The sequence below is a fragment of the Schistocerca cancellata genome, chromosome 4 (assembly GCF_023864275.1).
Source record: "Schistocerca cancellata isolate TAMUIC-IGC-003103 chromosome 4, iqSchCanc2.1, whole genome shotgun sequence".
Lineage (NCBI taxonomy): Eukaryota > Metazoa > Arthropoda > Insecta > Orthoptera > Acrididae > Schistocerca > Schistocerca cancellata.
Genome location: NC_064629.1, coordinates 26,071,217 through 26,087,538, shown reverse-complemented (window position 1 = coordinate 26,087,538; position 16,322 = coordinate 26,071,217). Strand labels below are relative to the sequence as shown.

At 39.1% G+C, this 16,322-nt stretch overlaps 1 protein-coding gene across 3 annotated transcripts in view; it reads left to right on the top strand.

Moving 5' to 3' along the window:
• The window catches only part of LOC126184803 (protein Aster-B-like), a 243,951-nt gene that overhangs the window by 58,118 nt on the left and 169,511 nt on the right, over positions 1–16,322 (top strand). The gene's annotated exons all lie outside the window — the stretch shown is intronic.

Here is a 16,322-nt window from a genome sequence, read left to right as displayed (position 1 = left end):
GGACTTGGGAGAGCAGTTGAAGGGAATGGATAGTGTCTTGAAAGGAGGGTATAAGATGAACATCAACTAAAGCAAAACGAGGATAATGGAATGTAGTCGAATTAAGTCGGGTGATGCTGAGGGAATTAGATTAGGAAATGAGACACTTAAAGTAGTAAAGGAGTTTTGCTATTTGGGGAGCAAAATAACTGATGATGGTCAAAGTAGAGAGGATATAAAATGTAGACTGGCAATGGCAAGGAAAGCGTTTCTGAAGAAGAGATATTTGTTAACATCGAGTATAGATTTAAGTGTCAGGAAGTCATTTCTGAAAGTATTTGTATGGAGTGTAGCCATGTATGGAAGTGAAACATGGATGGTAAATAGTTTTGACAAGAATAGAATAGAAGCTTTTGAAATGTGGTGCTACAGAAGAATGCTGAAGATTAGGTGGGTTGATCACATAACTAATGAGGAAGTATTGAATAGGATTGGGGAGAACAGAAGTTTGTGGCACAACTTGACTAGAAGAAGGGATCGGTTGGTAGGACATGTGTTGAGGCATCAAGGGATCACCAATTTAGTATTGGAGGGCAGCGTAGAGGGTAAAAATCATAGAGGGAGACCAAGAGATGAATACACTAAGCAGATCTAGAAGGATGTAGGTTGCAGTAGGTACTGAGAGATGAAGAAGCTTGCACAGGATAGAATAGCATGGAGAGCTGCATCAAACCAGTCTCAGGACTGAAGACCTCAACAACAACAACACATCATCATAGTGATCAAAGTGAGGAGAAAGTTCTTTAAACAAATTAAAAGCACTGGTCGAGATATGGGCCATTCTATTGTACAATAGCTACTGCCAGTTGCAACTACAGATGTTCCCTGAAGTACCACCTGTTCTTACTCCTCCATCAGACCTGCATCTCAAAGAATCACACCCTTAAGGGAATATTGTATGGCAGTAAAACTTGTTAGTTATGTTAATGGATGAATGCAGAACTGATTTACTCTAGTAAAAGTTAGTTCGAGTTTTGGCCATCAGATGTAAATCTGGCAGTGTACGCTGTTTGTGTGGTGGTATGACAGCTGTGCCGTCATTTGACATTCCATAATGTGAGTGAAGAGTATGGTTATCAAGAAGAAAAACCATGCACTGTAATTGAAACTGTTTTACATGAACAGCGGCAATTACAGTGCTGCATCGAGAGAGTTTCACCAACTGGAAGACCAGAGGCAAGGCTTGATGCCATTAAACGGTTTACAGATGATGATGATGATGATGATGATGATGATGATGATGATGATGATGATGATGATGATGAAATTTGATAACACGGATTTGTTTGGTGTGGCACCTGGAAGAGTACGGCATCCTATCCCAGTGGAAGTTGCTGTTGCTATAACTGACCATACAGCACGTATTCCGGGTAGTACAAGTGGTGCAGTGTCACAATAATTGTCCACCCCATTGTCAACAGTAGGGAAAGTTTTACAGTCTATATTATACTGATACCTGTACAAGATCCAGATGATGCAGCAGTTGAAACTTCATGATGTACAGCAATGTCCTGAATTTGCTCCTCAGTTTTCAGCACAGATCAAAGTTTACGACAAGTAGCTGGGCAATATTTCTTGGCATGGAGAGGTATGTTTTACATCTACATCTACATCTACATCTACATCCATACTCCGCAAGCCACCTGACAGTGTGTGGCGGAGGGTACCTCGAGTACCTCTATCGGTTCTCCCTTCTGTTCCAGTCTCATATTGTTCGTGGAAAGAAGGATTGTTGGTATGCCTCTGTGTGGGCTCTAATCTCAGATTTTTATCCTCATGGTCTCTTCACGAGATATACGTAGGAGGGAGCAATATACTGCTTGACTCCTCGGTGAAGGTATGTTCTCCTGTACCGAGCTCCTGAGCGTCTCTCCTGCAGAGTCTTCCACTGGAGTTTATCTATCATCTCCGTAATGCTTTTGCAATTACCAAATGATCCTGTAACAAAGCGCATTGCTCTCCATTGGATCTTCTCTATCTCTTCTATCAACCCTATCTGGTACGGAACCCATACTGGTGAGCAATATTCAAGCAGTGGGTGAACAAATGTACTGTCACCTACTTTCTTTGTTTTTGGATTGCATTTCCTTAGGATTCTTCCAATGAATCTCAGTCTGGCATCTGCTTTACCAATGATCAACTTTATATGATCATTCCATTTTAAATCACTCCTAATGCCTACTCCCAGATAATTTATGGAATTAACTGCTTCCAGTTGCTGACCTGTTATATTGTAGCTAAATGATAAGGGATCTTTCTTTATATGTATTCGCAGCACATTACACTTGTCTACATTGAGATTCAATTGCCATTCCCTGCAACATGCGTCAGTTCGCTGCAGATCCTCCTGCATTTCAGTACAATTTTCCATTATTACAACCTCTCTATACACCACAGCGTCATCCGCAAAAAGCCTCAGTGAACTTCCGATGTTATCCACAAGGTCATTTATGTATATTGTGAATAGCAACAGTGCTACGACACTCCCTGTGGCACACATGAAATCACTCTTACTTCGGAAGACTTCTCTCCATTTAGAAAGACATGCTGCGTTCTGTTATCTAGGAACTCTTCAATCCAATCACACAATTGGTCTGATAGTCCATATGCTCTTCGTTCATTAAACGACTGTGGGGAACTGTATCGAACGCCTTGCGGAAGTCAAGAAACACGGCATCTACCTGGGAACCCGTGTCTATGGCGCTCTGAGTCTCGTGGACGAATAGCGCGAGCTGGGTTTCACGCGATCGTCTTTTTTGAAACCCATGCTGATTCGTACAGAGTAGATTTCTAGTCTCCAGAAAAGTCATTATACTTTAACATAATACGTGTCCCAAAATTCTACAACTGATCGATGTTAGAGATATAGGTCTATAGTTCTGCACATCTGTTTGACGTCCCTTCTTGAAAACAGGGATGACCTGTGCCTTTTTCCAATCTTTTGGAACGCTACGCTCTTCTAGAGACCTACGGTACATAGCTGCAAGAAGGGGGCAAGTTCCTTCACGTACTCTGTGTAAAATCGAACTGGTATCCTATCAGGTCCAGCAACCTTTCCTCTTTTGAGCGATTTTAATTGTTTTTCTATCCCTCTGTCATCTATTTCGATATCTACCATTTTGTCATCTGTGCGACAATCTAGAGAAGAAACTACAGTGCAGTCTTCCTCTGTGAAACAGCTTTGGAAAAAGACATTTAGTATTTCGGCCTTTAGTCTGTCAACCTCTGTTTCAGTACCATTTTGGTCACAGAGTCTCTGGACATTTTGTTTTGATCCACCTGCCACTTTGACATAAGACCATAATTTCTTAGGATTTTCTGCCAAGTCAGTACATAGAACTTTACCTTCGAATTCATTGAATGCCTCTCGCATAGCCCTCCTTGCACTACATTTCGCTTCACGTAATTTTTATTTGTCTGCAAGGCTTTGCCTATATTTATGTTTGCTGTGAAGTTCCCTTTGCTTCCGTAGCAGTTTTCTAACTCGGTTGTTGTACCACCGTGGCTCTTTTACATCTCTTACGATCTTGCGTGGCACATACTCATCTAATGCTTATTGTACAATGGTTTTGAACATTGTCCACTGATCCTCAACACTATCTGTACTTGAGACAAAACTTTTGTGTTGAGCCGTCAAGTACTCTGAAATCTGCTTTTTGTCACTTTTGCTAAACAGAAAAATCTTCCTACCTTTTTTAATATTTCTATTTATGGCTGAAATCATCGATGCAGTAACCGCTTTATGATCAATGATTCCCTGTTCTGTGTTAACTGTTTCAAATAGTTCGGGTCTGTTTGTCAACAGAAGGTCTAATATGTTATCACCACGAGTCGGTTCTCTGTTTAACTGCTCATGGTAGTTTTCAGATAAATCACTTTAAAAAAAATTTCACGGGATTCTTTGTCTCTGCCACCCATTATGAACGTTTGAGTCTCCCAGTCTATATCCAGCAAATTAAAATCTCCACCCAGAACTATAACATGGTGGGGAAATCGACTCTAAATATTTTCCAAATTTTCCTTCAGGTGCTCTGCCACAACAGCTGCTGAGCCATGGGTCCTATAGAGATATCCAGTTACCATGTTTGAGGCTGCTTTAACTGTGACCTTCACCCAAATTATTTCACATTTCGGATCTCTGTCAATTTCCTTCGAGACTATTGCCCTTTTTATCGCTATAAACACGCCTCCCCCTTCACTGTCCAGCCTGTCTCTGCAGTATACATTCCAATCTGAGTTTAGAATTTCATTACTGTTTACATCTGATTTCAGCCAACTTTCTGTCCCTAGTACTATGTGGGCATTGTGACCGTTTATTAATGAGAGCAGTTCTGGGACCTTTCTATAGACGCTCCTGCAGTTTACTATTACCACACTAATGTTGTTATTCCCTGTTGCGTTACACTGTGGGGTTCAGTGGATACAAAGAACTGTCGAATTTGGGGTACTGTTAAACCACATGTTGTGCATGTAGACCTGTTGCGCTCACCGTATGTTACTATGTGCTGTGGATTCATAAGCACCATTGTCATCATTCCATTCTTCTTTGAAGACAATACTCCCAGAGGGCCTGTCAGACATATCATGACATCTGCACATTATCGAGGCTTCCTTGTAAGTGTGTGATTCCCGCTTTGGAAGAGTGCAACTTGTGGAGACCACTGTTTTCATACGAGATGGTTAATAATAAAATCAACATTCCTAAACCATTACATAATGGAAACATTTTTATACATCTTTCTTTCATTCACAGCACCAGATTCGTACCTGGTGACCAAAATTTCCAGTGCAAACGAATTCCTCATTAACACGTTAGCATCTACAAAGTTTCACTGCTGTACTATAATTACAGCCCATACTGGACCTCCGTGAGCAGTTGCACTTTATTTATAAACATCCAGTATTAATATGATATTGCAGTGCCTGTGTTGTTCCAAATTATGATGCAGGCTTCCTGTGGACATGCATGCAGGCACTGCAGTGACTACAGCCATTATGAAGTACATTAAATGTATTCACAGTTGTGAATATGGACAACCATCAGCTGTATAATAGAATGACGACAATGAAAATTTGTGCTGGACTGGGACTTGAGCCCAGATTTCCCACTTATCACGAGCACAGGCAGACAGGCAGTGTAGTATCGTATTTATCCATTGACACTTGGCAAGCGACTTTCAATAAAATGTCTCTCCTGTACGGGAATATACGTAATGAGTGCAGGTTGTGGACACAAGGGTGACGACATATGGCAGTTTGGGTTTGGTTATGAGTTGTGCTCGGATAGCTTATTGGTAAGGCGAACGCTCATGGTAAGCGGGACAACTGGGTTCGAGTCCCGGTCTGACATAAATTATCATTGTCATTCAATTATACAGCTGATGGTTGTCTGTATTCACAATTGCGAATACATTTAATGTACATCCAGTATTAATTTTAGGTACTGTTGTATGAGATGTAGAATGTGGGATCATGGCGTGTTGTGTGTAACGTCTTGTCTTTCTGTGAAGGTAATTTTCTCCAATTATGTTGGTAATTTGTTGCATAGAAATGTTTGATAATGGCACCTGTTTACAATGGAAAATTGTACTGAAATCCAGGAGGATCTACAGCGAATTGACACATGGTACAGGGAATGGCAATTGAATCTCAATGTAGACAAGTGTAATGTGCTGCGAATACATAGGAAGAAAGATCCCTTATCATTTAGCTACAATATAGCAGGTCAGCAACTGGAAGCAGTTAATTCCATAAATTATCTGGGAGTAGGCATTAGGAGTGATTTAAAATGGAATGATCATATAAAGTTGATCGTGGGTAAAGCATATGCCAAACTGAGATTCATTCGAAGAATCCTAAGGAAATGCAATCTGAAAACAAAGGAAGTAGGTTACAGTACACTTGTTCGCCCACTGCTTGAATACTGCTCAGCAGCATGGGATCCATACCAGATAGGGTTGATAGAAGAGATACAGAAGATCCAACAGAGAGCAGTGTGCTTCGTTACAGGATCATTTAGTAATCGCAAAAGCGTTACGGAGATGATAGATAAACTCCAGTGGAAGACTCTGCAGGAGAGACGCTCAGTAGCTGGGTACGGGCTTTTGTTGAAGTTTCGAGAACGTTCCTTCACCGAGGAGTCAAGCAGTATATTGCTCCCTCCTACGTATATCTCGCAAAGAGACCGTGAGGATAAAATCAGAGAAATTAGAGCCCATACAGAGGCATACCGACAATCCTTCTTTCCACGAACAATACGAGACTGGAACAGAAGGCAGAACTGATAGAGGTACTCAAAGTAACCTCTGCCACACACCGTCAGGTGGCTTGCAGAGTATGGATGTAGATGTAGATGTAGATGCATGAAGTGTTTCGTAATAATAGTGTGTCAGCAAAGTCCTTGCCCACACATTAACACTATAATGAATCTGATGCCTTGCTTCCACAATCTCTTGAGTGAAGATTTGTATCTGTCCACATTTGGTAATTTATTATTGCACTTTTGTGACTCATGCCTGATTCATAAATAAAATGTAGGCTTTGATCTCTGGATCTCCAGTGCTCTGTCTTCGAAACTATTGGCAGAGTTCTAATCTGACACGGTGCTCTTGTTTCCCAAGAACTTGCAGACATTTTGATATGTATAAATTACTTGTCTCTGCAGAAATGACCATGCAAGAAGTCTCAACAATTGCAGTTCTTCACTTGTTTTTGGTTCATCTTCTGGTCGTAACTCTCGCTGTATGTGATCTGTTGTGATCCTAGTCATTGTGAATGACACTGTTTCTGTAAGTTGCTGTATTGATCAGGCAAACATTTTTCGTGTGGAATGTAGTCTTCTTTATGACATTCAGTGCACGTGGAATGGGTCTGTTGATAAAAGGCTCTGGCTAAACCTTACCATATCTCCCATCTCCTGACAATAATATGACTCGATTTCATTGTTTGTTGTTTGAACTGTAAGAAATAAATAACCTTGTTCAGAAATCTGCTCATGCTCAACCTCAGTACATAAGGAATGACTTACCTGGTGCACACTTGTTGTTATTATGACAGATGCCAGTACTGCTGTCAGTGGAGTGAGTACAGATATAAGCACAGCAGATAAAAAGAGAGTAGTGAACTTCAACAAGAAGACAGTGTACACTACTAACACAAGTAAAATGTCCCGTACTGCAAAATGTGATTGATTCCAGATGTAAATTTATAGACATTTTTTTCTCTCTGTTTGGCCAATACTATCTCCTGTAAGGATATGGGGTGCTTGTTTTAAACATCATGTGGCTCGTGAGTGCATTATACAATTTGTGCTAGTCTATAGAGTTCTGTACAAGTTTTCTTGTCCATTGGTTAGTATTGTAATTGTATTTGCCAGTAATTATTTAAAAAATGGCTGTTTTTGTAGTAATTTCAAATTTTTTCAGTCCTCCTTGCATAGTTACCAAATTTTATGTAATTTAATTGTTAATTGTTGTAATATTTGTATTCTTCCTTTCCATGTGCTGAATCAGGACCAACAATCAAAGCCATTTAAAAGTCTCTGATTATGAATTAATAAAATTTTGGGTTAACTGGTGCTTAATAAAGACATATAATTGTTTCTGTAATTAGTGTTTATGAAAATTTTGTAGGTGTAAAGGTGCATTAACATGTTGTAAAAATCGAGTAAAGATGTGGAAGTGGACTTTGATGTCTTTGTTGATAATATAGACTTACACCAAGGATTAGGTTCCACATAAAGCTGTTTTTGTATTTTACTCCCTTGTCCACCACTCTTTTTGCTACTTGGTTAAGTTACTTGATATTGGTGGAAGGCAAGTTGATATCAACCGCTCTTCCATCCCCTTTCACTTAAACACTGTGTTGTTCAAAATAACATTTGGCACACTACGTCAGGATATATCAGTTTCTTACAGTAGGTTGCCTGTTGGGACTTTCAGCAGATGTGTGTAAAGAGTCATTTTACATTACATGTTGTACTTTAGGCCACTGTGTTCCATTTATTTAGATACATGTTATTGTAGGTGATGTCCATCTATAGTTGTGTGATCAGTGCAGCAGATTACCATGCAGGGAACCTGGGTTTGATTCCTGGCTGGGTCATAGATTTTATTCTCTCAGGGACTGAGAGTTGTGTTGTTCTCTTCATCATCGTTGTGTAAGTCACCAAAGTGGCGTTAAATAAAATGACTTGTACTAGGCGGTTGACCAACTCCAGATGTGGTCTCCTGGCCATTAATGCCATATGATTTTTTTATATATATATATATATATATATATATATATATATATATATATATATATATATATATATATATATATATATATATATATATTTACTTTAGTGGATAGAACTCCCTAGGATCATGCAGAACAGTAAAATAGAACTGGCCAAAAGGAACTCCTGGATATTCAGTTACCAGTAAGACAAAATTGTAGTTTCTTTTGATGGGTTTCAACTTCATTGTGAATTCATTTTCTGTTGTGTCGGAGGGATCCAAAATCTACTGTATCAGTCTAGTACATTGCTTGACAGTGGCTAAAGGGCAATATTATTCTTGTAATTAACTTAGAAATGAAAAGATCATTGTGAACATCTAAAATGACCATATGACAAGATTTTCCCACAGCATACAAACACATGACAACAAGGAATGTGTTCCTGTATGCAGCACCTGATTTGTAAACATTTCAAGACACTACTCAGAAGTACTTCATTGGGGTTACAGGTTGTGAAAAGTCTTTGCAACACATCTCCACAGACCATTCATTCCATGTACGTGCTGTGGAACTCTCGTCCCAAAGGTATGCAGGTCACTTAATTTGCCAGTACCTCATCGAGGGTGTTGTCACTCATGCAGGTGAAGCCTTTATCACTGTACCATAGAAAAATTGGGCATATTTTTTTCACTGCATGGTGGCATTTCTGTATTAATTACAATCCATCAAAATTGCTACCAAAGGCTCTTCACAAGGCTCTATGGGATTTAACCAACCAACTCTTGCTAGTCTTGCTCTATGGGGGAGGGAGTCTCAGTGTACTGCTGGAAAGTAGGTTGTCAGTAATAAGGAAATCCTACGATCAAATATGGAGAAAGTTGCATTGGTAGACATTGGGTATTTAAATTTGTATTTAGACAAAAAATATTTTGGGATCACCTGAGTAAAGTTACTGGGAAAGTCTGCAAAGTCATGCATTTGTTAGCTTGTCAGAACTGTGACTTACAAACTATTGTGACAGCAGAGAGGCTGCTTTATAGTGCCACGTTTTTGCCATCGTTGTATTTGGTGCTTGTGTATGGTCTCAGCATTTGGCCTATGAGTGTGAAAAATCACACCTCAAATGTATACAATAAGGCAGGCTGCACATATTAACTGGAGCATTTGGGATCTCACAAGTATTAACATTTTTAGCAGTTCTGGGAATGATCTTGCCAATGTAATTGTCAGGTACATACCATGACACTGCTGGCTGCAGGAAGGAAACATTGAGAAGATTAGGCAGATCATTAAGTGCCAAATCACAATAAATGTTCAATTAAAAGTCCTGGAGAACTGACACATTGGCTGTCATGTTTATGAACTGCTCCTTGGCATTCATGAAAGAATGAAACTGCAAACCCAATTAGAGACATGACAATGGGAGATGGGCTGAACTCTTGCTGACTGTGTAAAATCACAAAAAGATGGTCAGATTGACGCGAATGTGGAGAATTTGATACACTGAAACAGGTTAAGTTGGATATCACAGTATCCTCTAAATACTGTATAGTTACGATATTGCAGTTTCTTTATCAGTTCCTTCATGTCAAATATAATTATTGTTAGCTAAATATTGTGAGCACATGTGTTTGACAGTTGTTTCAGTTCTCATTTTATTTACATTCTGTGCATGATGCACATGTTCCAAAACCTACAGGACACATACACGCAGGTACTTCTCTCATAATAGCAGTGTTCATCAATTGTGAGCTCAGTCAGTTTTCCACTCTGATAACACTCAAAATGGTGATGGCATTCTGTCTCATTTGAAGCTTCAACTTGCAGTTCATGTAAGTATGTCACTGCAGTGTAGCAAAGGGATGTAGGTATCTCGTTAGTAGACAGCAGTTGTCAAGAAGTGCTATTACATATCATGACATGAAGTGCTAATGCTTAATACAATAAGGGAACTAGTGGCATTCTTGTACATTTGAAATGAGTTGTTAAACTGTTAAACTCTGCACTTTTGCAATCTACTGTGTAGATTATTGTACTGTTTTTCTTTTTTTACGTTTGGAAATGGGAAAAAATTGCCAGGAAGTGAAATCCTGGAAGTGTGTGTCATCATTACTGCAAAACGTGATACTTAACTGAAAACTGAGGTAGAAACTAAAATGTGTAGATAGTTAGGTTGTTGTAATGCAGTAGTCACCAATGTACTGAAATGAAAGAGACATTGTTTCCGTATGTTACAAAACTTGACTGCAGTGCCAATTTGAATGTCCGGTTTGTGTCTGCTTTTTAAGGGATTCAATGTAAAATTAGTATCTTGTGACTCCATTAAGAACTGTACTATTTAAATACTGTAATTCGTTGTTATTTCCACCAGGGAAAACTTGCTACCCTGGCTGCAAAATGGTAATTTCCGACATAAACCAGAAATTATTTGTATTACGTATATTGATGACTAAGCTCCTGAAATGTAACTAATTTTTAGTAACTGAGAGCTGTAGAATGAGAAGGAAGAAGGTAACTCTTAAGTGCAAATGTTTTGAAGAGAGTAAATAGTTCATGAGGAAAGACTTCCATCATGAAATTAGAAACTGACATTATTAGAGTGTCTTTAGATAAATGTCTGAAATTCACTGATTTTTGCAAATGCCTAAAAACAGATTGTGCTACCGTGACTCTCGATAGGTCTGGGATGTAAAGTTGTGAATTGCGCGTGGAAGTTTGTTAGGCTAGGCAATAGTTTGAGGTCCTCTGAATGCACAACAGTTGATATGCAGAGAGTGAAATAAGAGCACATACAAAGAAAACGTACTTTGGCTGTCAAAATTACAATAGTAAGAGGATTGTTTTTTAAGTAAGGGCCGTTTTTATTTTTAAAAAAAGATACAAATACTTTTGTAAAAAAACTTTTATTTTCTGATTCTACACACTTTTACCTATTTTTCTACGTAGTTGCCTTGTTTATTTAAGCACTTGTCATACCGTACAACTAAGTTTTTAATTCCCTCTTCAAAGAATTTGGCCGCCTGCTCTGACAGCCAAGAGTTCACGGCCGCTTTCACTTCATCGTCGTCATTGAAGCGCTGCCCGCCAAGATGGTGTTTCAGGTACCGGAAAAGGTGAAAATCGCTAGGAGCAAGGTTGGGGCTATATGGTGCATGGTCCGAAACTTCCCAGCCAAAAGAATCAATCAAATCCCGAGTCTTTTGAGAGGTGTGAGGCCTAGCGTTATCGTGCAGGAGCAAAACTCCTTTTGTCAGCATGCCGCGCCTTTTGTTTTGAATTGCTCTGCGGAGCTTCTTTAGAGTTGCACAGTAGGCATCTGAGTTGATTGTCGTTCCTTGTGGCATAAAGTCCACTAGCAAAACACTGCGCCGGTCCCAGAACACAGTTGCCATAATCTTGCGCTTTGACAGCGTCTGTTTGGCTTTGACCTTGACGGGTGAGGTTGTGTGTTGCCATTCCATCGATTGTCGCTTGCTTTCGGGGGTGATATGGGATACCCATGTTTCATCTCCAGTGACAATTTGACTCAACATGTCATGCCCTTCTTCCTCGTAACGAATCAAAAAGTCCAATGAAGTGGCAAATCTCTTCCCTTTGTGGTCCTCTGTGAGGAGTCTGGGTACCCACCGAGAACACAGTTTCTTAAAGTGTAGGTTTTCAGACACAATTTTGTACAAAACCTATCTTGAAACTTGTGGAAATTCAAAAGAAAGAGTGGAAATTGTGAATCTTCTGTCCTCACGAATCTTTGTTTTGACTGCAGCCACCAAATCATCAGTGATCACAGAGGTCCGGCCTGATCGTTCTTCATCATGGACGTTTTGACGGCCATTTTTAAACTCTAACCCATTGACGCACTTTACCTTCACTCATTGCATTCAAGCCATAAACTTCTATTAACTGACGATGAATTTCTGCAGCTGATAGGCTTCTCGCGGTCAAAAAACGTATCACTGACCGTATCTCACACACGGCGAGTGATTCAATAATCGTAAACACTATAAAGTAGCACAGCGATGCGTACACGTGAGCTACAGAGCTGCAACTTGCATCAGTGTGAACGGGAAGGATGCCGGCAAGTGGCGCGGTGGCTTGTTGCGGCGTCCGCGCGAACTAAGGGACTATACACGCGAATGGCCCTTACTTAAAAAACAACCCTCGTAAGTTGCCGAAGCATGTGTAACAGTGTTCATGAATTTACTACCCTCCAGGAAAGTTGGAAAGCTCTGTAATATTTCCATTGCATGGAATGTACATTGGAAAGACAGGTTAACTGCCATAGGAGAAGTAGTGTCCATTGCAGAAGACAAAAATATCGTCTCTGTTGAGGTTTAAATCAAGTATAACTGTTATGTTGTCTTGGAGATGAGCGACCGGCCTGTGTGAACTCAAGTTAATTGTCATATATTTTTACTGGCCACCTGATTCTGTAACATGTGCAGAATCGTTCTAAGAAAGTCTATGCTTAGTAGCACAGAAATACCCTGATCGTGCATTATTAGTTGGAGGTGACTTTAACCTACCAAGTATAGACTGGGACATTGAGCAGCTAGTTCGTCAACCCACACAAAGTAGAAATATTTTATACCTTGTAGCTACAAACAGACCTGACTTTATTGACAGTGGCAGTATAGAGGCACGGACTAGAGATCATGTCATCATAGCAAGATGGTTTCTGATGCCAGGGTGATGAGTCAGTCAACTTTCTCATCTTTAGTTAGTTTCTTTTAACATTGTAAACTTTTTTTGTACTTTAAGGAAGAAAATAATTTATTCATTTTTGTTTCCAAGTTTCTGTATTCATGTATGTTAATTTAACTTTTTCAAATGATCCAATGATGAAAGTAGATCAAATCTAACTGAGAGGCCTCTGAAATTTGAGACAGATTGCTTGTTTTTGATTTTGAGAGTTTTTTTACATATTTTGCACAGCTGTTGTTAGTGTCAAATATTCCTCTATTACAACTGCTTCTGTTTCTGTTCCACATCATAATTTTGCTGTAGTAACAAAACAGCTGTTGTGATACTATGTTCAATTTTGAAGATAAACTTTTTGAGATGGGGAAAAAGTAAATTCCACAGTGACTGTCTACAAAAGACAAACAGTTTGAAAAGTATAGTCTCTGTGCGGGGGAAAATTAGTCAATGTGGACATATTTTGCAATATGTTCCTGCGCAATCTTGAGACTATAAGTTTTCAGGTGAAAAACGTGTCACTTGGAACTAAATGTGGACCATATCAGTTACATTTAGATCTTTCAGATCAGTCATGACCTTCAAATTCGGTATGTGCACTAACAGTACCATTGAATTGATTTGGACAAGTTCAGTATGTGCGCTAACAATACCATTGAATTGATTTGGACAATGAAATTGGCAGTTTCCAAGTACTCTATGGATTTGTCAAATGATATTTGTAACTTTTTCGAATAATGTTCCCTGATAGTGTTCCTGAACATTTTCCACTTTTGTCTAAGAAAATGAGATACCTATTAACTGATGGACTGGAACCACATTTCTGGAAACTCATGTTAGAAGAACCATGTTCATCACATTACACATTGAATTTTGCAGAAGCTACAGAAGTTAGAGATAAAAAAAAAGACTTAAAAACAACTAGTACGTACTGGTCAGATAGTAAGTGTTGCATTACAATGTGCCACCTAAGAACTTTCTTTATCGGCATAGTAGATGATGAAATTTTACATCAGAATTTATGTGAAGCACTTTATTGAAGCCAACTTGTCACTAAATAAATGCCTGATGCTGGGATCAGACAGATCTGATATCAATAAAGGAGTGTTCAGGTTTTTGATACTACTGTCCAGAAAACACAAGGCAGACAACTTACAAGCATGGAACTTGCAACATTCATAAATCACTTAATGCCTATATACGGGCATTGGAGTGTTCAAGTGAAGAACAATCCAGATTTCTGGTCAATTTTTCATGTTATTTCGATGGGAAGAATTTGAACAAATTAAGTCTAACATTTCACATCACAAGCTTTTGGGCATACAGTCACAAGGTGGCTTACCTTAGGATCTTCAGCCAACAGAATTTTGGAACAGTGGGATGGCATTCAATATTACTTTCTTAACATGTCAAGCTAAAGCAAACAGATGGGTTATAACGTGCATTTTATTACGTAGCGACATCTGTTGAGAGCTACGCATGTGGACATAGCCACATGCACAAGGTGCATTTTTATTTAAAAAATTTTATTTATGGCAAACCGTTATTAATTTGCCACATTTTATCTAGTGAAACCTTGGTATGAGGCGCAACTCAAAATGAACACATTTTATAACAAAAAGTTTTGAAGACCTGAAGATGACAGCAAAGTCCGTCGAAATTGGTTGTTGGTAAATAAAGAACTTTTTGTGTGATCTTGGCTGTAGAAAGTTTTTACTTTCTTAAGCATATACCTCTAAAAAGTCATTCTGCTACTGTTCATACCAAATCATACAATATCATTGTGAATGCTTAAAAAAAATTCAATTAAAGCAGAATTTCATTTCATAACTTCATCTGCAGAACTATTCAGTAAGTTCACACAAAACTTTGAGCCAAACACCATTGATTCACAGGCTGCATATGGAAATAGAAAACATATTTCAAACCTTTTTCCCTGGCATTTTGAAGGTTTCAGCAGTGAGAAAAATTGAGAGTATTTCTATAGTTGTTCATAGTGAACTCTTTAAATTGGATAATCTGCTTCTTCTGGAGCAACTAGTTGTTAACAGGCAAGCAACTGGAGAGTTGAGTAAACTGTGAAAGAATGTGACAAGTTGTGGTTTTTAAAGAATGCCCAAAAACATTATATCAGAGCTTGCAAATGTGATAAAAAAAGGTGGGCATATTAAGTGCACCACTGAAATGTTTAAGGTTTTTAGAAGCTGCAGTAACATGTTAAAGATTGAAACACTGATGTCGTTCAGTGTGCGTCAAGACTGCTTATTAGATGAGTGAAAGGTTCTACAGTCAAAAAACCATATTTAGATAACAAAGGAATTGACAATTACTGGTAGCAGCATATCTCAAAAAGCGTCTCATAATCCGTAGAGTTTAAGTATTCAAATGTTTCAAAACTTAAGGCTGCTCTTACATTGTCTCTTGGAAATGTGGACATTGAGAGAAGATACAGTATTCCATTTCAGAGCACATATTGGGAGAAGTATAATACAGAAGGTAACTGAATGAAATACGCAATAAGACAAACAGAAACAACACTTTCATTCAAAGGTGATGATTATGTGAAGGTCCTGTGGATATTACTAAAGGCAGGACATGATTCTTGATAGGATGTGTGATCATCACATTCGGCAATCCATGCTCTGCAGTGTGCTCCCATTCTGGCTACAAGGTTGGTAAAGAGTTTTTGAGTTAGGGCATTCCATTCATCTGCCTGCGTGATTGACACTTATGAATGCTGATTGTTGAACATGGACATACTTCCATACATCTCCCAAAGGCATTCCACATGTGCTTGATGGGATTTAAGTCAGTGAAATGGGCAGGCCAGTCCATTGGTTGAGTATCCTCTTGTTCCAAGAGCTCCTCAAGCTGTGCAGTTCGATGTGGCCACACATTGTCATCCATAAAAAGAAAGTCAAGGCTGAATGCAGCTGTGAAAAAACACACATGGGGAAGGACTACAGTGTCACAATAACATTGACACCCATACAATATTACACCTCCACACACCTTAACACATGGACAAGCAAAACTATTGTGTTTAACGGTGTTCCTGGGTGCGTTACATGTTCCTGCCTCTTGCCATATGAGAGTGCATAATGCACCCAGGAACATGGTCAAACATTATAGTTTTGCTGGTCTAGGTGTTAAGGTGTGGGGAGGTATAATGTTGCATGGATGTACTGATCTCCAAATCTTTGAATGCAGTACACTCACCGATCAATGTTACACTAACAGTGTACCCCTTCACTATGTGTTTTTCCTTGGGGCCTTCGGTATTGACTTCATTTTTGTGGATGGCAGTGTGTGTTGAACAGTGTAAGTGCAAGAACTCTTGGAATGAGAAGATATTCAGCTACCACAAG